Source organism: Acomys russatus, chromosome 12 (genome assembly GCF_903995435.1).
Source record: "Acomys russatus chromosome 12, mAcoRus1.1, whole genome shotgun sequence".
Taxonomy (NCBI): Eukaryota; Metazoa; Chordata; class Mammalia; order Rodentia; family Muridae; genus Acomys; species Acomys russatus.
The window spans coordinates 60,411,844-60,437,295 of record NC_067148.1 but is presented as its reverse complement, the minus strand read 5'-3'; the positions used below and the strand labels follow the sequence as shown (position 1 = coordinate 60,437,295).

Genomic DNA, 25,452 nt, shown 5'->3' with positions numbered 1-25,452 from the left:
GGAATATCTCGGAAATCGTACAGTTCCACCACTTAATTTAACAAATGTGGGCATTGCAAACTGATGGACATAAACAAGTTGTAAAACATCAGATGAAAAATTAGAAGAAATAGGTAGAGATTCAATGGGACAGCTAAATCCTCAAACTGTTTATAACAGTTGTGTGACTAATCTGTTGTCCAATCAAGTTGTATACACAACTAAATCATATAAATGCACTAGGGATTATGTGAGTTTCCCCTGAGATGACTTAAGAAAGGTGAACAAGGCAACGCACCAAAAAACTTCTAACAGCAAAATCCGACTGGCTTCCCATGAGCACACTCGCAGAGTCTTGTTTCTTCTGAGTGCTGTTCATAACACTAGTTCTGAGGAATGTTTCTCCCTCAAACATGGAGCAGTTGTTCTATAGGCCCTTTCTCTTGGTCAGCTGTACTGTGACCAAGATACTTTCTTACACTTAAATCTAGAATTAGAAAGAGATTTTTGAAACACCTTTTCCTTCTGAATATATTAAAAGATCCAAGTAGGGAGCTCCCTTCTTTTGTGTAATTTCTAAAGTATGGATGGTCCTTAGATACTTTCTACAACTTTATTGTACCTTGAACGTTGCCGGGCATGTGCTGGAGTTGAAGAAAGTGTGATTCAGAACCAGCCATGTCTGTGCAGTGTGTAACTCCCCATAAATGACTGTTTGCACCAACTTACCCTAAAGTGAAGGACAAGTAATTTTTAACAGATTCTTAATTTTAATACTGTGCAATTTTAGTTCAAAAATATCTATCAACCAAACTACAATAGAGGCCACTTGTACTGGTTAGACAGTGGTGTGACGCAAGCATATGTCTAGTTCATGAATATATTGTGATTCGTACTGCTTCAATCCCTCATGTTTACAATCCTATGTGACTTGTTTCGTCAATAAAATATCACTAAAGTTTCTGTAAGACTTAAGGCCAGTAACTACCAGATACAATCTTGAAGGAATCAAATAGACTCTGGAAAAACAGTTGGGCATGCATTTTAAATTTTATACTTCTAATGATAAGAGAGAGAGAAAATCCAAAATAATACAAGTAATGACAGGTCATGGTTTTCCTAAATTAATGACCAGTAGGAAACCATGGGTCTGGGAAGATCAGAGAACATCAAGTAGCATGAATTCAAAAACATCTATGTCGAGGCAGCACAGTCAAAATAAATAAATCAAGGGCAAAGAAAACATCCGTGTTGAGGCAACACATACTCAAAATGAAGAAATCAAGGACAAAGAAGGAAAAATCAGTAATTGCATTATATTTCCAGAAGTCATGCAAGAAAGATACGTCTACGTGGGGAGAAAGCTGCATCCTAGGATCCTCTACGTGGTGACATTCTTTAAAATGAAGAAAAATGGACTTTGTAAGGAAAAGTAAGTAAGGGGAAGAGAGTTTGCTGACAGCAGATCATCTTCAATTTTAAAAAGTTAAGAGCATCTCCTCAGACAGAATATGGATGATATATATCAGAATTGTGGGTGTATATAAAAAAGAATAGTAAAAGGAGAAATAAGTGCAGGAAAGATAAAATATTTTCTTTTTCACAATCTTAATTGGCCTAATAGATTGTTTTTATTATAATAACAACAAGAAAAGTTATTAAGTGATTTAGCATACAGATAAATATCAGTACTCTTGTAAGGGCTGAAGGGAGAAATTATATATATTTTTATCATGAAGTAATTGTGCTAGGTGTGACTGCTCTAATGTTATTTACAAATATACAGATATGATATAAATACATGTGGCAAATTCTAAAACACTCATTAAGTACTAAAAGGAAAAAAGGAAGAAATCTGATGTAATGATTAAACTAAGGCAAATAGGTATGATATAGGTCAATTAAAGTCAATGAAGTCAACAGAAGAAAAAGGTGAAAAGGAAATGAAGACAAGGCACAATGATTATAAAACACATTTGTAGATACTGTTTTAACTATAGTGTAATTTTAAATATTAATGGTCTAAATATACCAATTAAAAGGTATCAATATGTGAAGTATTTTTTTAAACCAGAGAGCTACACTTTGCATTGTCTACAACTATGTGGAATAGAAAAAAATATTAAGGCTGATTATAGAAACAGATATGCTGTGCTAACATGAGGCAAAAAATATATTGCTGAAGTCATATTGATTTAAGCAAAGGGGAATTCAGAGCAAGGAAGACTATGAGAGACGAGGAAAACATGATCATCTTAAAAAGTGACACAGCAGAAGCCACGCAAGATGATGTGAGACAGACCGTGCAGGACTCCGAGGGGAAACAGATGACCAAGTGGCGGAGCTGGAAGGTCCAGCACTCATCCACAGATAGTCAGAGATGCAGCAGGCACTCAGCATTGGTCGGTTTGAAGTGCACATCACCACTAACCAGCTGGGTCTAATTTAGAATACCTCACCCAGAAGCAGAAGATAATCCTCTTCCAAGTTGGCATTGAGCTTTTGTCAGTATAGGATATATAGTTTTTCATTTTTAACTTTAGAATTATTCATGTGTGCTTGCATGTGCTTACTTGTCTGGATGTGTACTGTGTGCAAGCAGTGCTCATGGACTCCAGAAGGTTACACTGGGTTTCTGCAACTAGAACTGCCTGCGTTTATGGGCCACGTGATGTGGGTGCTGAGAGCTGAAACCCAGGTCCTCTGCAAGTGCAGCAAGTGCTCGTAACTGTTGAGCTTCAACATACCCTGAGCTGCAGGGCACAAGCTCAGAACATAAGGAATAGATTTATCTTAGGCTGGGATGGGAATAAATTATAAACCAACAACAGAAACCATCAAATGTTAATGTTTGTTGTGGGAAGAGAACATCAATTTTTTTTTTCAGTAGAATAGCCACCATTAATAAACCGTCCTTACTCCACTGAATAACTTCCCACTCAGCAAAGTTGTTGCTCAGGCAAGGACGTATTTAGACTCAGCTGACTGAAATGAAATTAGCAGTGAGTCTGGCTGAGACGTATGCCAGAAGGAAAGGGATGGGAGCGGAATGGGGTGAACACAATAATATTTATTACATAGATACACAAAACTGATAAACAATAGAGAAAAAGAAAAAAAATCTTCAGAAATTCCAACACATTTTTAAACAAACTACTGATCAAAAGGGGGAAAATCATCATTTCAAATATTTTTTAAATTTAAAATGAATGAACCAACAATTTATTAAAAAGAAAACATTAAAATGGAAGCCATAATATCTATGCAGAGGACGTGGTGAAGACCTGTGCAGGCTTTGTGCTTGCAGCTTCAGACTCTGTTGGTTCATATGGCCTCAGTCACAGTGAGTCAGAGGGTCCTGCTCATCTGGTGTCCCCACCCACTCTGGATCTTATATCCTTTCTACTCATTTTCTGCCAAGTTTCTCGAGCCCTATTGGGATAGATTTGATGAAGGTACCCTCATTTAGGGCTGAGTGTTTCAAGATCTCTCACTCTGCATAATGTCTAGGTGTGGGTTTCTGTACTTGAGAATGGAACCTTCTACAAAACTTCCTGTAAGACTACAACTGTTTCCACAAGAACACAGTAAGCTTTTAAAGTACATATAATCGCACATGCAGCCAAAAAAATACACTCTCATACTGCAACCTGTGAGCAGTAAGGTTACGTTACAGTGCAGTGGGAATTCTGACACTGACCTGGGACTGCAATAAGAAAGAACAGGGTAGTGAGAGATTTACATGTGTTATTTAAAGATTCCTCCTGAAGCCGAGGGCTAGCTTGTTCACAGTCAATCTATGAATATTATGTTTAGCTTGCTAAGCAGCCATGTGACTAGATCTTCCCCTTAGTCAGAAGACAAAGATCTAACTATAAAAGTTTTCCCTGGCTCACCTGAAAACATGATTTCTTGAATTTATTTTGAAGTTTCTACTCCCAGTGCAACCTGTGCTACAAGAAAGGACTCTCAGAGTTTTGTTGGAGGTACAGGACCTGGATGCATACTTTCTTGTCACATATGACCATCTCCAACATAACACGCTGGCTCACAGCTTTCATTCTGGAGTCTTGTGAGTCCCTTCATCAAGACAAGTCAAGAACTGGTAAAGTGGCAACATTCTAGAACAAGTTACTCAGAAGCCCCTGCCTTGTGTACTTCTTACAAGCGGCAATGGATGAGAACCTCTGTGTTCTCGAGCCTGAGATAAGAGGACCATGAGTTCAAGTCAAGCCTGGGCGATATGATACAGCAAGACTTCACCTCAAAACACAAAGTCCTACTCACCCACTCCACGAAGCAAAAGCAATCATGCTGTTGAGAATAATTGTACCTTTGTTTTCTCTGTAACTTTGACTGAGCTCCTAAACTATATTGCTCAGTTTAATCTACTCCTGTTTATGTCAATAACACAAGTATAACCTGCTAGTCTATTATGATATACTCATTTTGATAATGACATTAGTTATTCTTTTATGAATATTCCATGCTAACTGCTATTCTTTAAGGAAATTATTAATACTTGAATGATACAGAGAGCGATATGGCAATAATATGATTTAAGGCAAAAGCTTCTGTAAACACTGAAGTCTGTGTCTCCTCATGGAGGTTTCTTACTGTAAGACATGCTTAAGGGTGGACTATCTGAGTCAAATCCAAAGCTCTACTCATCTCCAACTGACAATGACCGTTTTCTGAAGTGTGTCGTACCTGCCCCCATAGCATCTGTGTTTTCACTGCTTCATAGACTTCAAAATATTTACTACTGTGCAACTTAATTTTAACATGTCTTCTGACAGATATGGAACTATTTCCTCATTTTGTCTACACTTAGCTGAAAGCCGTGTATCTAGGCTGATACTCTGCTGCAGCTTTGTCCTCTTTCATATGTGTTTTCTATTTTAAGTTAACCCTGACATATAAAGCATACAATTGTATATATTGTGTAGTGCTATGAAATGCTTGAATACACAAGTCCATATATTAATGTTGGCCTATCTGTCTCCTCAAACATCCATATTTAACTATGGGTAAACAATCCAACTCACATTTATAATTTTAAGTTACTGTTTCCTTGGCTGCTGTTTCCATGGAGAACCAGCCTTCTCCTCCTCTCTTTATCCTTCCCCTTTCCCTTTTTTCCCTCCCTCCCTTCCTTCATCATTAGGATTCTTTGCCTTGAAATAATTAATTAATCCCTGTTCACTTTCCCTCTGGGTTGCTAGTCTTTTCCTTACTGCAGCAGGACTGTATATAAAACCTCTTATCTGGTTCATGAATAGTAAATATTTTGCCGTTGCTGCAACTGAAGTCAGCTTGTGCCCTGTCTTTATCATGCTTTCTTTTAAATTTTCTGGATGGTGACACATAATGAACAGTGATTATTAAGTTTATGGTTGTTATGTTTATAAGTTAGTTCTAAGTGTTTATAAAGAAAATTTCTATATATGTTCATGAGAGATGGATAAACAGTTAAGGGTGCATATTCTCTTGTGGAGGATCTGAGTTCAATTCCCTCCACTCATACAGGGCAGCTCACATGCCTGTAACTCCACCTAAGTGATCTGACGCCTCCAGCCTCTGAAAGTACTTGCACCCATGTGTACATAATTAAACAATAATAAATCTAAAAAAGAAAAATTTCATACATGTGGTCAGAAAGTTCCCCTTATTCTCCTCAAAGCCTTTATTTTTTAGCTTTTGTTTTTTCACATGCAATATTCTCCTCACTTGATGAGATGTTGTACTGAAGTCAGTTTTTTCTTTAAAAGTTTTACATGTACTATTTACATAAAGTCTCAACTATCTAAATGCATTTTACAATGAATGAAAGAAGATTAGTATATAGAGTCACACACATACATATTCATAGATTCTCTTTTGTTCTATTTTAATGTTAATAAAACCCATGTGTCATTTCAATATTTTATAAACTTAACAATGCTATGTTGAGACTAATTTACTAGACCAAATATTTTCATTCTGTTCTCCAGGATTCTTAGACTTTCTTGGATTGTGGTTATTCTGCACATTGTATCTGTCAATTTTTAAATTCCATATGTTGTATTCTTTGCTTACACTTACCAGGTGACATACTCAACCACTCCTACATAGAGTTAGTACTTATTTCTTGTTGCTTCTAGTCTATGTTTGTACATATTTGCCAGAATTTAACTTTTTAAAAATTTGTCTATTTCTTTCCTCCTCCCATTCTTCCCTACAGTCTTCCTTCTTGGGACAAATTCCATGATGCTTCTTTCATTCTTTACTCTGGTGAACATGGGAAATAGGGAAGTTAAATATACTTCTTACTGTCCTAAAATTAGGAAATGCAGGATCAGGACGGGTGTGTGTCTTTGTATGATGTCACCCTATCCCTGGGGGACAGCAGCCTGCAGAGGAACAGTGGGGAGGGCTCTGGACCAGCTTTATCATCAAGAGTCTGTCCCCTTGATAACTGACCCACACTTCTGTTACAGCAGTAATCCATACATGAGGGACGTAGTGATCTAAATATTCCTTAAAATTTCCAGCTTTCAACACTGACGCATCTTGTATTACGTTCCCAATGCACAAACTTTGGGCAATGCGTTCAGACCATAGCAACTTTAGAAAATGTAAATAATTAGTTTCAATTTTATAATAAATCCTTTCATTCATTCTCTCTTTCTCTCTCTCTCCATGTTTCTGAACATATTAATCACACTTTTTTAAAATGCATGTCTGCAAATGTCAGTAACTGGATCAATTTACTTTTTCTGTTACTGATATTTACTTTTATTTTCAAATGTCTAGAAAATATTTACTGATTGCTAAATAAATAAATAAATAAATCGGAAGGTTTAAATTGTGTTTTCTACTAAGCTTTTCAGTGCTTATGTTTTTACAGGCAGATTGACTCCTTAATCCACTCTTTAATGTAACAGGAGTTTAAGACAGGGTGGAGATTGGTTTCAAGGTTGTAAGTCCCTTCTATTCTGTTAACTCCTGCCTCCCAGGATCCCACAATCTGAGGTACAGAAGCCCTGAGGTTCTTCATCTCTCTCTCTCTCTCTGAGAAATGCAGAAGACTCAGCTCTAGCCATGAGAATTCTGACTTCCTTATCCTCAAAATCTGATAAATGCCCTGGGCTACAAACACATGGTGCTTTCTCTAACTTCAGATCCCCGCAGAAATTCTCACTCTGCTTTTTGAAAATTATTGGCCTTGTTTCCCAATGCCTGCAGAACACCAGAGTTCAGAATATATCCCATGGGGAACTATTTTTGTTTGACTGGCCTACAATTCTTGATTGCCCCAGTCATATCCGTTGTGTATAGCTGCCACTACGGCAAGAGAGCTAGATTGCTTTGATGATTCTTCTGTGTACCCTTGTGAAGCCTCAAACTCCTTGAAGGCAGAAATGACCATGGTTTTCTATGTGTTTTCAGAATATGAGATACAAAGTGGGGATTCTTGTTAATGAATTAAAAAATATGTTACCACGTATCAAAAAATGTTCTAGTTTTATGTTTCAGATTATGGTATTATATTGACCCTATAAATACATCTTGTCAACTATATTTGTTCACTTTTTTAAAAATTTTGTGGCCATGATAGATAATTTTGTATGTATAGATGTTAATTTGTCTCATTATTATTCTCCCCTGTTAAATTAAGCCCAGGAATATGACTCAAAATTACAGCATATGTACAATTTTGTAACAACTAAAATGAAAACAATGAGTTTAATCATAAATGTAATACCATTAGGTATTTTATCATATTTTATTACTGATTTATTGAAAATACAGTTGTGTCTTTAAAAAAAAACCGCATTTCCATTCTTATTAAGCTATTATAATTGCTACACACTTTTTAATCTCTTTGAATCAGTCATTTTAAACTTTTCTTTCCAGCACATTTATGCAGATCGAAACTGAAAACTTGAATGTGTGACTTCCTGTGAAGAAATGAGCACGGTACAATACTTATACTTTCTAATTGCTTGCCCTTTACAGCATCGGCTACTTTAAGTTATAGTGGTATTTCTTCCTGTTAAGAAGAAACATACAGGGGACCTCACTTAAAAGGTTAATGGGAAAAAATGATCCTTTCTAATTTATATAAATGCCAGATAAGACACATGGCTGGAGCACAGCATTGAGGGATCACTGTCGTTAGGCAGCGCCCTCTCAGAGCTTCCCCGTTGCCAGCATTCCCTTGGCATTAGCCGTCCATTTCCACCCCCAAAAGGGTCTTAATAAAATGTAAGCACAGATCAGATTTGAAAACAAGTTTGATGGACACTGTCTTCTTCAAATGCTTTCAATGCTATTGGGTCTGTCTTATTCTAATTGGACATAATAATTCAGTTGAGCTGCCCAGTTAGCTAGTTACTTGCTTATTGGGGCTATTTACACTCAGATAAATTTAAATTAAACCATTAAAAATGTTTATTCTACTTCGCTCTTTTAAAATGTTTGGTAGCAAGATGAAGCTAGCAGTACTCATATTAAACTGGGAATACATGCAAAATTTCCATTGTCGCACACTTTCTTTTGAACAAGCCAACCTAGGGTTTTCAGCAGACTAGGGTAGAGGTTTTGCTTTTTTCTGAAAGGTCTGAGTAAAATTCCTGAAGCTCTTCTTGAGTCATTTCTGTTTTTTTCTGTGAATACAGTTTTGAGCCAAGCAGGAGCCACATATCTACATGGAGATTATTTGACCAAACCATTTATATCCACCTCCTCGAAGACATAATGTCCCGGGAAACATTGTCCCAGGTAACAAGCAAGCTATGGTTAGAAGGTCAGAAGTAAAGCTGGAATTTACACACAACTCCAGCAGCATGTGGCCACTCCCACTGATATTCCATGCCATCTCGTTTAATAATATTTCGATGTTGCCTCTTTACTTACCAGCAGAGAAATACATTAGCAAATGAGCAGGCTGTGAATACTTCAGTGCAGAGTCCTTGCTTATGGGTCAAATTATGTTTCTAGACAGGGATTTGCACAGCAACAAGAAAATGGCACAAAGTCCAGATCAGACTGAAACAGCTGTACTTCTAGTAGCCAACACTTTTCCATACAACATTTTGCTTCCTCTTATAAACAGGTGCACGTTCATGCTTCTGCCAGCTTTCAGACCCACATTTCTATCTTCATGAAAATGCCTTTATTGGAGCTGGAGAGATGGTTCAGAAATCAAGTGCACTGTCTGCTCTTGCAGAGGGCCTGGCTTCAATTCCCAGTGCCCTCATGGCAGCTCACAACCATCTGTGACTCCAGTTCCAAGGAATACAACACCCTCTTCTGGCTTCTGCAGGCACTGCACATACTAATTGCACATGCAAAAAAACCCCACACATATGTAAATAAACCTATTTTTTAAAAATACCTTTATGTAACATGTTAAATATGACCATCTTACCAAAATCAATCTACAGATTCAATGAAATACCTCTCAAAATACATACATAATTCTTTACAGACCTTGAAAGAATAATTCTCAACTTCATATGGCAAAACAAAAAAACCAAGAATAGCGAAAATAATCCTATGCAATAAAAGAACTTCTCACAGTATCTCCATCCCTGAATTGAAACTACACTACAGAGCAATAGTAATAAAAAATGCATGGTAGTGGCATGGAAATAGGCAGGTTGATCAATGGAATTGAATCGAAGACCAGAAATAAAACCACACACCTACAGACACTTGATTTTTGACAAAGGAGACAAAACCTTACAATGTAAGAAGGAAAGCATCTTCAAAAAATGGCTCTGTTCTAACTGAACATCTACATGGAGAAAAATGCAAATAGATACATACTTATTACCCTGCACAAAACTCAAGTCTAAGTGGATCAACGACCTCAACATAAAACAAGACACACTAAAACTATTAATGGAGAAAGTGGGGAAGAGCCTTGAACTCTTTGACACAGGCGACAACTTCCTGAACAGAACACCAATAGCTCAGGCTCCAAGATCAACAATTAATAAATGGGACCTCAAAACTGAAAAGCTTCTTTAAGGAAAAGGACACTGTCAAAAGAACAAAATGACAGCCTACAGAATGACAGAAGATCTTCATCAACCCCACATGTGACACAGGGCTAACATCCAAAATATATAAAGAATTTAAGAAATTAAATATCAACAAAACAAATGACCCAATAAAAATGGGGTACAGAGTTAAACAGAAGAATCGCTAATGGACAAGAAGTACTTAAAGAAATATTCAATGTCCTTATTTATCAGGGAAATGTAAATCAAAATGACTCTGAGATTCCATTGTATACCTACCAGAATAGCTAAGATCAAAATCTAAAGTAACAGCACATGCTAAAGAGGATATGGAGAAAGGAGAACACTTCTCCATTACTGGTGGGAGTAGAAACTCACACAACCACTGTGGAAATCAATCTGATGATGCTTTCTAAGAAAATTGGGAATAGTGTTACCTCAAGACCCAGCTATAGCATTCCTGGGTATACACCCAAAATTGCTCTACCATAAAACAAGTACCCTTGCCCAACTATGTTCGTAGAAGACTTATTCATAGCAGCCAGAATCTGGAAACAACCTCTTGTCTTTCAACCCCAAAAATGGATAAAGAAACTATGGTACATTTACACATGGAAACTATTAAAAACAAAAAAATAATGAAACTTTCAGGCAATGGATGGAACTAGAAAAGATCATCCTGAGTGAGGTAACCAAGATCCAGAAAGACACACATGGCATAAGCAGATTTTCGCCATATAGGACAGGATAAACATACTACAATGTACAGACCCAAAGAAGATAAGTAACAAGGAGGATCCAAGGGAGGAGCTTAAATCTCACTCAGAAGGAGAAATGGAATAGCCACAGTTAGTTGTTGAAGAGAAGGCAAAAGGTAGGAGAGGACACTCAGGGAGATATGTGGGTAGAGATAAAATCTGAGAAGAGCAGGGGCTGGAGGACAGGAGGACTGTAGACAGAAAAGAAACTGTGGTCAATGGCATCTCTGTGACAAGCTGGAGGGCTAAGCCAGGATAGGCTCCTGGAAGGAAAGGAGAGGAACTTTAGCAGAGACTCCTAGTAGCAGGGCCCATAGAGACTGAAGAAGACAGCCTCTAACTGGACAAGTCTCCTAGTAGAGGGAAGGGAACACCAACCCACCCACAAAACCCTCCGCCCCAAAGTTTACTCTGCCTATAAGATGTGCAGGGATAAAAATAAAGTAGATAGAGCAGAGATTGAAGAACCGTCCAGCCAATACCTGGCCCAACCCAAGACCCACTCCATGGGAGAAAGCCCATCCTTGACACTATTGAAGATACTCTGCTGTGCTTGCAGAAAGAAGCCTAGCATAGTTGTCCTCTGAGATGCTCCACCCAGCAACAGAACCAAACAGATGTTGAGACTCACAGCCACACATTGGGTGATATGTAGACAGTCTTGTGGGAAAGTGGGGAGGGCAGGATAAAAGGACCTCAGGGTGGGGGCGGACAGGCGCTCCACAAAAAAAAAAAAAAAAAAAAAAAAAAAAACCCAACAGAGCCAACTAACCAGGGCCAGAGGGTCCTGCTGAGACTGAAGCAACAACCAAGGACCTCGCATGGAATGGACCTAGGCCCCCGACACAGATGTAGCAGATGGGCAGCTCAGGCTTCATGTGGGTCCTCTGGTAAAGGGATCAGGGACTGTTCTGACATGGACTCTGCTGCCAGCTTTTTGATCACTTCCCTCTGGCAGTACTGCCTTGCCATCCCATAGGGGAAGAGGACACACTGAGTCCTGATGTGACTTGACGAGCTGGAATGGATGGGAAGAGATGCCCCCCTTTTCTAAGACATGGGGAAGGAGGTGTGGGAGAGGGAGGGAGGGTGGGACTGGGAGGTGAGGAGGGATGGGGCTACAGTTAGGATGTAAAGTGAATAAATAATGAATAAATATGCTACTATCCATACCATGTAATCTCTACTCACTGCATCTGTGTATAAAAACCATTTGTATATCTCCCATTGGGACTAAAACTCATTTAAAAGTCACTACGGCATTATGAACTTGTGTGTTCCACAGTATAAATTTATTTATAATAAATATAATTATAAAAATGGTGAGAGGTCCAAAGGCAGCACATAGCAATGTTTAGCCTATGTGTTATCCCCCATTCCCATATACTTAGATCATGCTGAATTCTAAACTTATGAAGCACAACAAAATGTCAGTGTTTTTTCATCTTTAAGGCATCTTGCTGATCAAAGTGAAGAGCTGTGGGAGATGGAGCAGTGGATACCAGAGAAAAACAATGTTTTCTAGACACAACAGGCCACTTTACATATGAAACCAAAGCAGTGAAGCCAGCATGCAAAATACCCATGCAAGATCAAGCCAGAAAAAATTCCAACGCCAAGAAGGGAGTAAGCAAGCCCTGCCACTCCTGAGAAGGTACCAGCAATTAATGAGTACTAGGAGGACAGGCGTCATTCTTCCAAGATGTGGCCTCTGAGAGGATATGTCCACGATGCAGTCGATGCACCCATGCACATACCAGCAACACTAGGTGGACTTGGTGAGGCTGGTAAAGGTCATATCCAGTTAGGGAGGAACAGTGGTAGTGGGATAGAGGACAGAAAGAGACGGGTGCCACGCTTGAATAAACATTACATCGTGGAGTAAATTCTCGATAACAGAAAAATATGTTGCATTGCTCTTTAGAGACCATCTAAAGCAAAGATTCTTAGCTTCATATACCTCATGGTTTGTTAATTCAAATAGTCATTCTTATTTAGAGCCTATCATCCAACATTTGCAATGACAACAAAATTGGGGCGGCAAGCCTGCTTACAAAGTTGCATCATAGGGAATTCTAACAACTTTAGTATAATGTGCTCACAAAGCTTCTCAGGAAGAAAGCAGCAGGGCTAACGTTAGAAGGGCAGGGAAAGTGAAAAGACTAACATATTACATTACATTATTCTAGTAAGACATCTCAAACATGACAAAGTAGGTGCAGGAGACTTACTACACCTTGTGTTCCAATTTCTTTTTCTTTCTTTTATTTTTTAAGATTTATTTATTATGTATACAGTGTTGTCTGCTTGTAGGCCAGAAGAGGGCATCAGGTTACATTATAGATGGTTGTGAGCCACCATGTGGTTGCTGGGACTTGAACTCAGGACCTTCAGAAGAGCAGGCGGTGCTCTTAACCACTGAGCCATCTCTCCAGGCCAATGTTCCAGTTTCTTACTCATGATGAACTAATACCTGTAGCATGTATTCAAATAATATTAGGGGCAACTTCTATGGGATAGTACAAAGTTTGAAGATAGAGTTATCACTAGAATAGATTATTAAATTCACAGGAAAGTAATGAGATTCAGAGGTTACATATTTCACAGAGAACCATGACAGCGACTAATTCACAGGATGATGAGTATTAGGTGCTATTGGTTTAAATGATGTAAAATGAGAAAAGTAGGAGCTATTCCATATTTACTTCTCATAGTTAGTTTTAGCTGTTAACTTTGGACAATCTAGAATCAACTGGGACCAGAGTCTTAATATAGAATTGTCTGGATTGTATTATCTGTAGTTGTAAGGCTTCAAACCTGGAGGAAATGGCTAACTGACATGCCTATTTAACGTATCAAATGGACCTGACCACCGAGTTCTCCCAGGATCCCTCAGTCCCTACCCACTACAAGCCCATAGCTGGCATACTTTGACCTCTACCCTGTATCCAGCCAGGGGGTTGGGCTTCCTTTCCACAAGAAAGCAGGAAGCCATCTAAAGATCGTGGCCCTCACTCTTACCTCACCACATCCTGGAAACAGATTCCTCAGAGCTCTCCCATTCCCCACTCCCCACCCCACCTCCAATGACTCCATGCCAGAGCCTCTCCAGCACTAACAGCCAATGTGATGTGTTTCCACTATGGCTATATTCTGACATAGTTCACAGTAGTGGAAAACACTGCCATTCTTTTGTTGAATCAAGAGAAGACAACTTTAATTTCCAGGTAACAGAAGCATCACATATTCCTTAATTTCTGCCTTTCTTCTTCCATGTTCAAAGCCAGCAATACTACATCCCTTCAGTTGGTCTTCTGTAGTCCTAGCTCCCGGCCATGTATCAGAGTCATCTATTTTTAAGAACATTCAGATAATTTGGAATGATGTCTAAAAGTCCTTTGCGACACTGAGTGACTAGGCTCCTCCCCAGAGGACCCACAACCACCGAAGAACACTCTAGGGTTATAACACCCCCTCTGGACATAGGTGGAAAAATCCACCATACTGAGTAAAAAGCTCACGCTCAGGACCTGTAAACCCACCAATCCCCACCTTGGAAATCTCTGACTTGGAAAGCTCTGCTCTCCCCCTCAAGAAACCCTATATAATTATTGTCTTCAGCCCATTTCTCTGTTGCTTCTCACAGAGACTGTCACCCACCTGGATTTTTCCCTCCCAATAAATCTCTTGTGTGAAGTTTGTTGCAGTGTGACTTTGTGGTACCCCTTGCCTCCTGACTGCCAGGATATCCTTCCCCTCAGAGCTATAGCACTGGCACTGAGGAAACCTTTGCATCCCACCTCACTCCCAGAACAGAACCGTAACGCTTACAGTGGGGAAACCTTGCAACAGAAATTAACCCAAAACAGCATGTGATGCCATAGGATTTGCTGTTGCACTGGACAAAACATATGAGACATAAAAGACAAGTCATAAATTACTAAATTCCAGCCTGAATTATTGCCTATAATTTAAGAGCAAAGAAAAAGAAGAACAGATGATTAGGAAAAACAAGAGCTTGCTGGAAGCACAATAAATCTGATGCAACTAACCTGTCATCCAGGAAGTAGTGCCAGTGTGCAGTAACACACACACAAAAGTAAACTTTGAGAAACTCCTTTTACTCCAATTTCATTGCTTTCCGAGGCATTGCAATTTTCTGAGCTAATCATGCTTGTTGGAATAGTTCATCAAATTAAGGCAAATTTTCCTACTTTTACTTTGTACACAATGATCATTACTCTTTCTCTGAAACAGCATTACAAGTAAGTTGGTGCCCCTTTCACCATAGTGTATATGATCTGCAAGAGATCACTTCACCGCATTGGCTTCCCTTGTCCTGGCTGAGTAGTGCACTCCTGCTGGTCTTATCGGCTGATGCTCTCCTAATGACAGTTATACTCTGGTGAGTACTCTGTATTCCCTAACAGGTTTTGAAGAACCTGAATAGCATTAATATTGGCCCAGACTTTGATCAGCAGAGTTTCATTTTAGATTCTCCTTGGAAATAAATTTATCTTTTGCTTTCTTTCTCTTTCTTTATTATTGTCAAGCTCAGTGTCATTTTCAAGTTACTTATTCTTCCAGTCTCTGCTCCATAGCATTCAAAACAAGGTATTATAATTGCATTTGACTTTTCTCCTCTTCCTAATTTGCATTTCTCTCTAACTTTGCATAATTCCAGGGAAGCCACCAGACCCTTTCAGGAATATTATTCCTGTGCCTTCAGGGTGGCAGGGGACTTTTTACAAGAAGTATTACTGTGGTTGCCTAGAAACCAAAAGGCATTCAAAATAATAGGAAAAATGGAAGGAATAAATGAAAATATCATCTATGATGGCATTTTATTTAGGTGAGAAAATAGCTGAATGATTTTGTGCAGCTTTGGCTTATAACAATCTGTCTGCTCTTCAAAATATACTCTTTGCAAGTGTTGAGTTACATTAATCAGTGTATTACCCTGGAAGTTGCAGATTTTTTTCAGGACTGCAGTGTATCTCATAAACTTATTTTACTTAACCATTGTCTTGATTTGGGTCATTGTTTACCCAAACTATTTCTTCGGTCACTACTTGTTTGAAGCAATAGTCATAAGAAAGAAGAATTTTATTGCCAAATGTTGAGCGTCATAGTAAGTCAAGAGTTCCTTGAATTTGTAAGAGAGAAGATTTAAAACATAACAGCGGCAACAGGTGAGGCCAGTGGTACCTCTTTTTCCTTGCATCTCTTAATATTTTAAATTCCAGTGGGGTCACTTTTAATGCTAGAAATAAGTAATGAAATAAATGGATAAAAATTATTGAGTCCAGAATAAAACAAGCTAAAGTTTATTGCCTATCTTTTTTAAAGCTGTGTTGGGCCTGGTGTACCATTCTGGTCAGCAATTTAGCTTTCAGTTCTTACCTAGAAACAAAGTTAAATTTAAAATTCAAATGTCTCACAACTTAGCATCTTGCATTTTCAAGAGGCCACTCTGTAATTTTTTGGGGGGTGTTTTGGTATGTGTGTGTGTGTGTGTGTCTGTCTGTCTGTCTGTCTGTCTGTCTGTCTGTCCTTACTTATCCTTGGATATTTCCAGATCTGTTGGACCATCCACTTGATTCACTATTTTGCTCTGCAGCCTATGAAGAACTTTCAGCAGCTGAAATATCTTCATTATGTATTTCAAAATGGAAAAGGCCAGTATGTGAAAGATCAAAAATCTCCAAAACCTTTGATATAAAAAATTGGATAGAGCAAATAAAAATCCTGCCAGTGTGCTTTTAAGGCGATGAAAGATGCAAGCCAAGAGAATAGGTTTTATTCAAGCAGAGTAAAGGGATCATATCACACAATGAGAGGCTGTAAAAAAAATTCTGAGTAGAATTAAAATTGATAACTTGAGGAGTATATATATATATTATATATATATGTATATATACACACACATACACACACATACACACATATCCCATCCATTCATTCTCTTTCTAGTGGACTGCCATTCTAAAGCTTTGATATCATTAATACTTCGTCAAATGCCATGATTTTCTGCTACAGGTGTGGACAGGAGTGAAAATGTGAAATCTGCTATTTAAGATAGCCTTCTGAACTCATTCCTAAAGTGTATTTTATTTTAAAAATGTGAAAGAAATTAAGTGAGAATACATGAGTCTCTTCTTTGGAACTATCTATTTAAGGCTGATAAGAGATTAATTTAGATACTTTGTAACAAGTATATCCAGACAGTAGCCCCATACAATGCTCTCCGGAGTTTCCTGGCAGGTCTACTCTATTGGACAATGCTTTATAGGTATTTAATTACTACCTTTTGTTCTTGCTGGAGTTCTAGTATTTGGATCTATCACTTTCCTCTCCTCACTAATTGTTACCTGAATCTCTCCAAGCAGCGAAGTTGTCATGAGTCAGATGTTTGTTTTTCTTCCAAATTCTCAATTTCCTGGTACATTTTCATTTACAAACCTTTTTATGGCTATTCTCCACGGGTAGGTAACTGAGTTAGAGTAAATATTTTGAAAATTTTTCTATGATGCTTCACAGTTGACAACAAACACCTGGATCGTCAATCACAATGTAGCCCCACAGAATATCTTTGCTAACTGGGAAGTACAAAACTGCTTAAGTTCATGAGTGATAGCATTGTAACCATGAGAAAAAATATCCCTACCTATTATTGGCATTTCTTTACAGTCTGACGTTAGTGTCTGGTTGCAGTAGTAAGGAGCACCTAAGGTATAGCGTGAAGAAAAGAAGCTTTGCCCTGATAGGCCTTCCAGAAAAGAAAGATATTTTAGGCAGAAGAGGTTAATTCCTCTCTCTCTCTCTCTGTCAATCTCAAATCTCCCTCATGTAATACATTTTCCTCCTTTATAGTTTCTCCATTTCTCCATTTCCAACACATCCCCTTTTTAGTCTTCCTCTTCTGTTGCGTGTTAAAACAAGATCTCAGTCATTTGATTTTACCAATAAGAGCTTGGGAGCCATATACTAGGGTAAAGCCTGCTAGCTCAGAAAGGCAGAAAAAGTACCCAGGTGACCTTCCTCATCAGCCAATGTCCCAAAAGGAAGACCCTTTCCAAGGCCATCTCAAAAACAAAACCAAACACAACAAAAACCCTCAAACTGAATGTCTCTTTCTTCTACCTCTTGTGCGTCTCTCTATCCATCCTCTTCTTACTCTTACCCTCTATGGTTTTTTCTATGTTCACTTCCTGGTCACCTGGTTGCTTGCTCCACCTCTTGACCTATAGTTGACTTTATTTATTTCCTTTTACAATATGCAGTCAGTAAGCTCTTGGATTACAGGTGTGTGCCAGGGCTGAGCAACACCACAACTAGAAACAAGTTTTTTTTTTCCAGTAAACAACACACTCTCCAGGTTCACAGTTTGATCAAATATCCTATAACCATTTTTAATCCCTTGACAGAAATAACTACCTGGTTGCAACTAAATTAAGCATCCCCTACTTATAAATATTTATGTCATTTTACAAACCACACAGTTCATACCTCAGGAACTGCTCAGATTCATTCTACTAAACACTCTTCCTTATCTTGAAAAAAGTAAATAAACTACGAGGAAAAAGAATATGTGATGAAGCCTACTTTCAAAGATTTTGGGGGGTATTTTAATCCATTGCTTATGATCCTGAACCCATGGACTGTAAGTTCCAAGAAGAAAAGGGCAAAATCTAACTCATTTCATATAATAGTGAGGTTCTCAGGGCAATGTAGGGATCATAATAAGAACTCAATAAACATTCAATGGATGAATGAAAAAAAATGTCAGATTATATGCAAATACTATTGTTAGTAGTGGAGGTGAAAACTGTCACCATTAAGGAAGTAATATCAAAAGGGGACAGAAGAAAGGAAAGTAGGCTCTGTAAGAAATCTTAAAAAACAAATGTTTCATGGTGTTCCTCTGACCTATGTGTGTAGTTATGAATGAGCAAACCCAAGACAACTGACTGGAAATGCTCCCATATGCATGGTTTAAACCTAATCACTCACAGGTTACTTTTCTTATCTTATAAAATAGGACAACTGCATCTATGACATAGAGTTTCTAACTCAATTATTTTAAAAATGATCGACATTAAGCACACTATAGATCTTTGTCATTTTAAAAATATTTTATTACTTACTAATTAAAGCTTTACTGCCTACAATGTTATACACATTCACACAACAACAGGGCTATAAGCAACTGTAGGAAATATACATCCTATAGGCTTAAATGACAGAAGAACCACTCAAAGAAGGCAAAAGTAATTGTCTCCCTAATTGGTGGTAGTCACGTTATATCATCAACACCATATGTTTGATCCTGTCGATCCCTGTGAAAGCTTGATAACAACTGAATGTGAGAATTGGGTACAGGTGGTGGCTGCCTATCTCATTCACTAATATTTTAGAGGTGCTATAACCTTACAGAAATTATATAATCTGTCATGTCACATGTGAATTTTTTAAAAGCTTCAAACTACTATAAAAGGACTAGCAGGTTTGAAATCACGCTCCAAAGTCAATTCTCTTCTACTATTTTAAAATGCAATGAATAAAAAGTTGATTTAAAAAAATTATGATGGAGCTTTTGAGTTATGTAAATACCATACTATGATGGCACTGCAATCTCCACTCATCGCTAATAGAAATGCTTTTAACAAATGCAGACTCGATTTGATAGATGCTCAAATTCACTGAAAATCCTTACAACCAAATTTGGTCTAGTACATGAACACATTAGAAAATCTAGAAAAAATCTCTAATTTTTTTTAGAAAGAGCTCTGTTTACTCCTTTCCTACAAAAGGAAAACAGAAGCCAGAGGAGGAGGTAAAGAAGAAAGTAAGATATCCAGACCTTAGGTGGTTCTTTTTTTTTTTTTTAAACCCTTAACTTTATTTGAATAGCAATTATAGTACTACAAAAAGTGCCTCTGTCATTTCAAACACACACACACACACACACACACACACACACACACACACACACCACCTTGAAGCAAAACATATACTGTATGAAATCGTGTATCTTGGGTAAACATATGAACTCGGCAGTAGTAGAAAAAGTTGCCAGCTTTCTGTGTCTGTCTCTTGAATAGTTATATTCTCTCTCTCTCCCTCTCTCCTCTCTCCTCTCTCTCTTTGTCCTCTCTCCTCCCTCCCTCTCTCTCCTCTGTCCTCCCTCTCTCTCCCCTTCCTCCCTCCTCCTCTCCCTCTCTCCCTCCCTCTCTCTCTCTCTCCTCTCTCCTCACTCCCTCTCTCTCTCCCTCTCTCCTCTCTCTCTTCTCTCTCTCTCTCTCTCTCTCTCTCTCTCTCTCTCTCTCTCTCTCTCTCTCTCTCTCTCTCTCTCTCTCTCTCTCTCTCTCTCTCCCTCTCTCTCCCCCTCCTCCCTCCTCCTCTCCCATCCCCTTTCCCCTACTCCCGCCCCCTTTTCCCTATTTCTCTCTTTCCAGGTCAGTATGATCTGCCACCTACAAACCCTGAGCCCAGGGAGACTGGACACTATAAATTTGAAGCCTTTAATCCAGAAGCCTTAAGTCCTAACTGAGAACAACAGAACAGTTGTCCTGACTCAAGTTGTCAGAAAGATAAGTTCTGACAATTTAACTCCCAGTTTGTGGTATAAACTTATTAACTCATTAACCGCCTTCTTAAGTAGCTCACAAGATGTATATCTTAATATCTGTCATCTTTTATTTTGAAACATTATTCATTGAGAATGTACTAGCTTATGATAAGCAAATAAGTGTACTATTAAATTAATCATGAGAAATTGTTGTTTTATTCAAGTTATTTTTTCTGAATGAGTGCATACCTCTAGATAGATAGATATTTAATTTTAGGTATATGAATGTATGTATGTATACATGTGTGACTGGTTCCTGTAGAGATAAAAAGAGTGCATTAGATCCCCTAGAGCTTAAATTACAGTTGTCAGCTATCATGTAGATGCCAGAAATGGAAAAAATGACCTTAACTGCTGAGTTATATCTTCAGCCCCACTTTTTACATTTTTAAATAGCATCGCCAATCTTTCACCAGTCAGAGAAAATTATATTGATCATTAATAACCATTGCCTAACCCTTACTTGGTACAGACAGTTCAGCTTACAAACCATTTCCGTATGTCATTGTATTTGTTTCCCAGTTTTGAGGTTAACATTTTTTTTTTAAAGAAAAAGAGCATAATAAAGAGTTTTGTTTAAAATGTTGCAATGATCTGTTACACAGCCGAGTACTGGAGATGTGGGGCACTGCTATGACGGCCAATGGGGACTGCTGTGTAAAGTCTTGCAGGCAGCTGAGCTGATACACCAGACAGCCCTCCCTTCTACCAGGAGCCATTATCCTTAAACATAATTAAAGAGAGGGATGTTCACCATCTTCTTAAGCTTTATGAAAAGAAAATTTCAAACAACGATCACTAGGACTGCTTCTAAAGTTCCTTGGAAATGTCTAAGAATATAATGGTTTGAGTTGGAATTTATGAATTTCAAGTGGAACCATAACCTAATGTACTAAATATTACAACAAGTTGTAATTTATTCTGAAAATGCTTATTTTTCTATAAAGGAAGAGAAAAATAGAGGAGAGTAAAATTAGCTTTTAGAGAATAAAAAAATAATAAGCAAAGATATGATTCTGTAAGAGTAGTTGAAGATAATACTTTAATTCATTTAGAAACCAAAAGGCTTCAAAACTCCTGCACTGCTAAGCAGAACAATCAAAACAGGAAATATTCCTCATGCCCTGATTTAAATCTTCTAAATAGACAATGCATATTATTATTACTTAATTTCATTTTATCATTTGGCTGTCAAAGAGCTTATTGCCACCCAGAGCTTTTTCCAGCTTGTTTTTAAAACACTCTTGGTGCTATGACAACTGGGTTCCTTTGTACAGACATAATTGTCTGGATTAACTTTAATAATCATGTTCTGAAGAAGAAACCAGTGAAACCAAGCAAGTCTTTCCATAGGTAAGGGGAAGATTAAATTAAAGTTATTCTCCAGAGAGCTATAGAGGGTTCTCTAGTGTCCCACAAGGACACTACATTTTTTTGAGAGGTTAACATGGATATTCATGACAACAAAAGTCTAAATCTACCTAGAAAGGTAGAACAAAATACAAACCAAAATAGCCACTATATCTCTGGACAGATGGTAGATCTCCACACACAATTAGTATGCGTCTGGTTGGACAGGAAATTACACATTAGGAGATAGCCTCTAAACTTTTCTCTGTGAAAAATCATTAGAGAAAATAAAATACAATCTACTGTAACAACTTCATATATAAAGATGTTTCTTTAACATGGCTAAAGCGTTTTTCTTAAGCTCTGTATTAATGCTAAGATTTTGTGAAATATTAGTTCTTTTGTTCTGTTTTGTTTTGTTGTTTGTTTGTTTTGCCAAGGGCTTTGGGATTAATGCTTCCGCCATACATGTATTTTATCTAGAGTTGAAAAAAGTTCTGCAAAAGGAAATGGAAATAACTTTCCCTAACATAAAGACCAAGGCTTTATATTAATATCAAGTGTTGTTTTTATATAAATATTTGAGATTTGTGTGATATGTACTATATAATTTTAATGAATATATATATAGTCTCTTTCTGTGAGTAATTTATGATCACACTGTTTATAATTTAGGGATGTTGATTTAAGGTATTGGAAAACATTATTATATGTGCCATGGATCAGAATCTATTTCTTGCTTCAGAAATCTTGGTTGTGAAAACAGCTTAATTTTCATTGGTTTGGTGTGGCTGACCAGGCAAGCTAGATTAGTGACCTGCTGATAAACTCTTCAAAGTTGTTTGAGCTTTTTGGTTGTTGTTCTACATTTTTTGGATGTTCAGAAATATATTTCTTACTTTTGCCCATGTAACATTCCCTTGAATTATACATGGCAACATATTTACTTAAAAGAAAAAAGCAACAAAATTATTTCATAGTCACTCCAATCCCAAAGGCTAACACAGCTACTAACTTCTAACTTTCTACCATCTGTTGGTGTTTCGTTCAGTTGTTTACTTTTTAAGAATATGCACACTTATCTGTGTGTGCAGCATTGGGGTATCACGTATGTACTCCACAGAAAGGAATTCAGTGTGTATTTTACTGCACACTGGAGCATCTATAAAATGATAGTGTTCATTTCCACACTTGAAAGAAGAATAAATAAGCAAGAATATTTCATCCTACCAATGGCTAATCAGTAAATCACATCTTTTTAAAGCTGCTGAGTAATTACTTGCTGAAGCTTCAAGCAACAACATCCTCATTTACATATTAACACATTTATAGCAATAATTTCTGTTTTGGGCTTGTGTATGTGAGACATGATAAATTATTCATGCAGTTCAGACTGTTTTGCTAATGCATAATAAAGTGCTGTTAGGGGCTAAACTACATGTGTACTTTCTATAAAATACAGAAATAAAGCATGTGTAAGTGTAAGGACATGGGATGAGTAGATACCTAACTTTAAGGAAAAATATTTTTATTAAAGACAAGGGTACTCTAATGCCTTCTAAACATCAGTTGTGTTTAAATATCTTTTATCAGAAAGGAATAATAGTTAATTTTATAAATATATTCTAAACCCTTTCAGGTTATTGAACCTCTGAAGACTGATACTATGAACACAGAAACAGAAGGAGATTGCAGAGACTCGTAGCTGAGGTCAGCTTGGGTGGAACGGAAGACACCAGAACTTTATGCTGGACTAACACCTATGTGGCAATTCTGTTCACTTGCTGCAAGTCAATGTGGACTAGAAAAAAAGATGAGGAACAATCTAGGGCCTACATTTTGATGGCCACAATGATTCCTGGGTTTTCTCTCAGGAACATTACCTGATACTTAGAGTGAAGAGCCAAGGCAAAAACCATCGTGTTACCTAGGAGGGAGAGAAAAGAGAAGCATGTCCAGAGAATTGTCCTCGCTGAAGTCCACCCTTCAGGGCAGAAGGCATTCCGCAGCCTTGCCTGGGCTGACACGGAGAAATGTGTGACTAGCTTGTCTAGATTTTCTGTCTCTCCTGAGGGGTGTGAAACCTCGATCAGAAGTACAGTAAAGGTCGTAGCTGAGGAACTGTAATACTGAGGTTCAATCTTGGAATTCTGGAAAGCTGTGCTTTCTCACAGTGACCTCAGTGTCTCTGTAAAATAATAGGGGAATACAACAAAGCCATCAGGAGAGGCTTTCTCGGGAAGTTCTTAGTGGCACCCAAAGACAGCATGGACTAAATGGCATCTGTGTCACCTATATCACAGCAGTCTCTACACACAGCAACGTAAGGGAAGCACGTTTATCCTTCAGAAGCGAAGACAACACATTTAGCTGACACACAGCTGTATATAAAGAATTCTTAAAACTCAAGAACAATTAAAAATGGGGAAAACGCCCAAATAGACACCTTACCAAGGAAGATGGACAGGTGGCAGATAAGTAGGAAAGGAAAGAAGCTTTGTGTCATAATTCAGAGAAATAAAGAGTTAAAACATTAATGAGACATCACTACAGAACTACTAGGATGGGACGCCAAAGGCTGATGAACACAAGTGCTGGCGTGGACATGTCCAAAGGGGACTCTTTTCAATAGGGATGAAAATAGCAAATTTGATTTGTAAGATTATTAGCATTTCTTACAAAATTAAAATACTCTTACCCAATAACTCGAAAATGGTTTTGGTATTTATCTAAATGATCTAAAATCATGATGTCAAATCAAGACCTGTGTCTGGATATTTACCGCAGTTTCAGTAACAATTGTCAAATCTTGGAAGCCTCCTTCAGGAAAGGAAAGGAATGAATGTAACTGTTACATTTGGACAGAGTCCATTCAGCCCTGAAGTAAAGGCAGTCGGAAGCAAGGAAATGCTTGGTACATGCTGCTCTGTGGAAAAGCCAATGCAAAAGTGCTATGAAATTCTAACTATACAGCATTCCAGGATAGACAAAACCATGAGTAAAATAAGTCATCAGCTGTTGTAGCAGAAAGAGTGAGAAACTGAAGATAGAAAATTTTAAGATAGTGATCCAATAATGGTGTGAAAAAAAGCAAACATGATGTTTTATTTTTAAGTTCTTAGTTGAACAAATAGAGAAGAGTTACATCAACCAGAAAAGAAATATTTTAGCCACCAGAACACAGAATGTTCTTGGTTAGAAGAGTCATTGGAACAGAGATCTGACTGCTGTAGTCCAGAAGAGGTTCAGCTTCCCTGAGGGCAACATACAGCACTATGCAGAAAAGACAGCCACAAGAGTCTGTGTGTTAGTGCCCAGCAGAGTCTCCATGTTACAAACTCCTAGGAAGGCTGGCTGTGCAAAGGGCCTGCAATGGTGTACGTCAGTTCATTATGGAGCGTGAGGCCAAGGGCTGCAAGGTTTTGGTGTCTGGGAAGCCCTGAGGACAGAGGGCCAAGCCCATGAAGTTTGTGGATGGTTTGGTGACCCACAGTGGAGACGCTGTTAATTAGGGCATTGATACTGCTGTGTGCCGTGGGCTCCTCACATAGGCTGTGCTGGACATTGACTTGAGATCATGCTGCCTTGGGACCCAAGTGGTAAGATCAGCACTAAGAAGCCTCTGCCTAATCACACTGTGGAACCTAAAGATGGAATCTTGCCTACCACTCCCATCTGAGAACAGAAGGGCGGTGAGCCAGAGCCACTTGCCGTGCCCTAG

The 25,452-nt window shown here is 38.1% G+C and overlaps 1 pseudogene; it reads left to right on the top strand.

Annotated features, from left to right (window-relative positions):
- Positions 1-2,207: 2,207 nt before the first annotated feature.
- LOC127196120 (40S ribosomal protein S3-like) lies at positions 2,208-25,452 on the top strand (annotated as a pseudogene).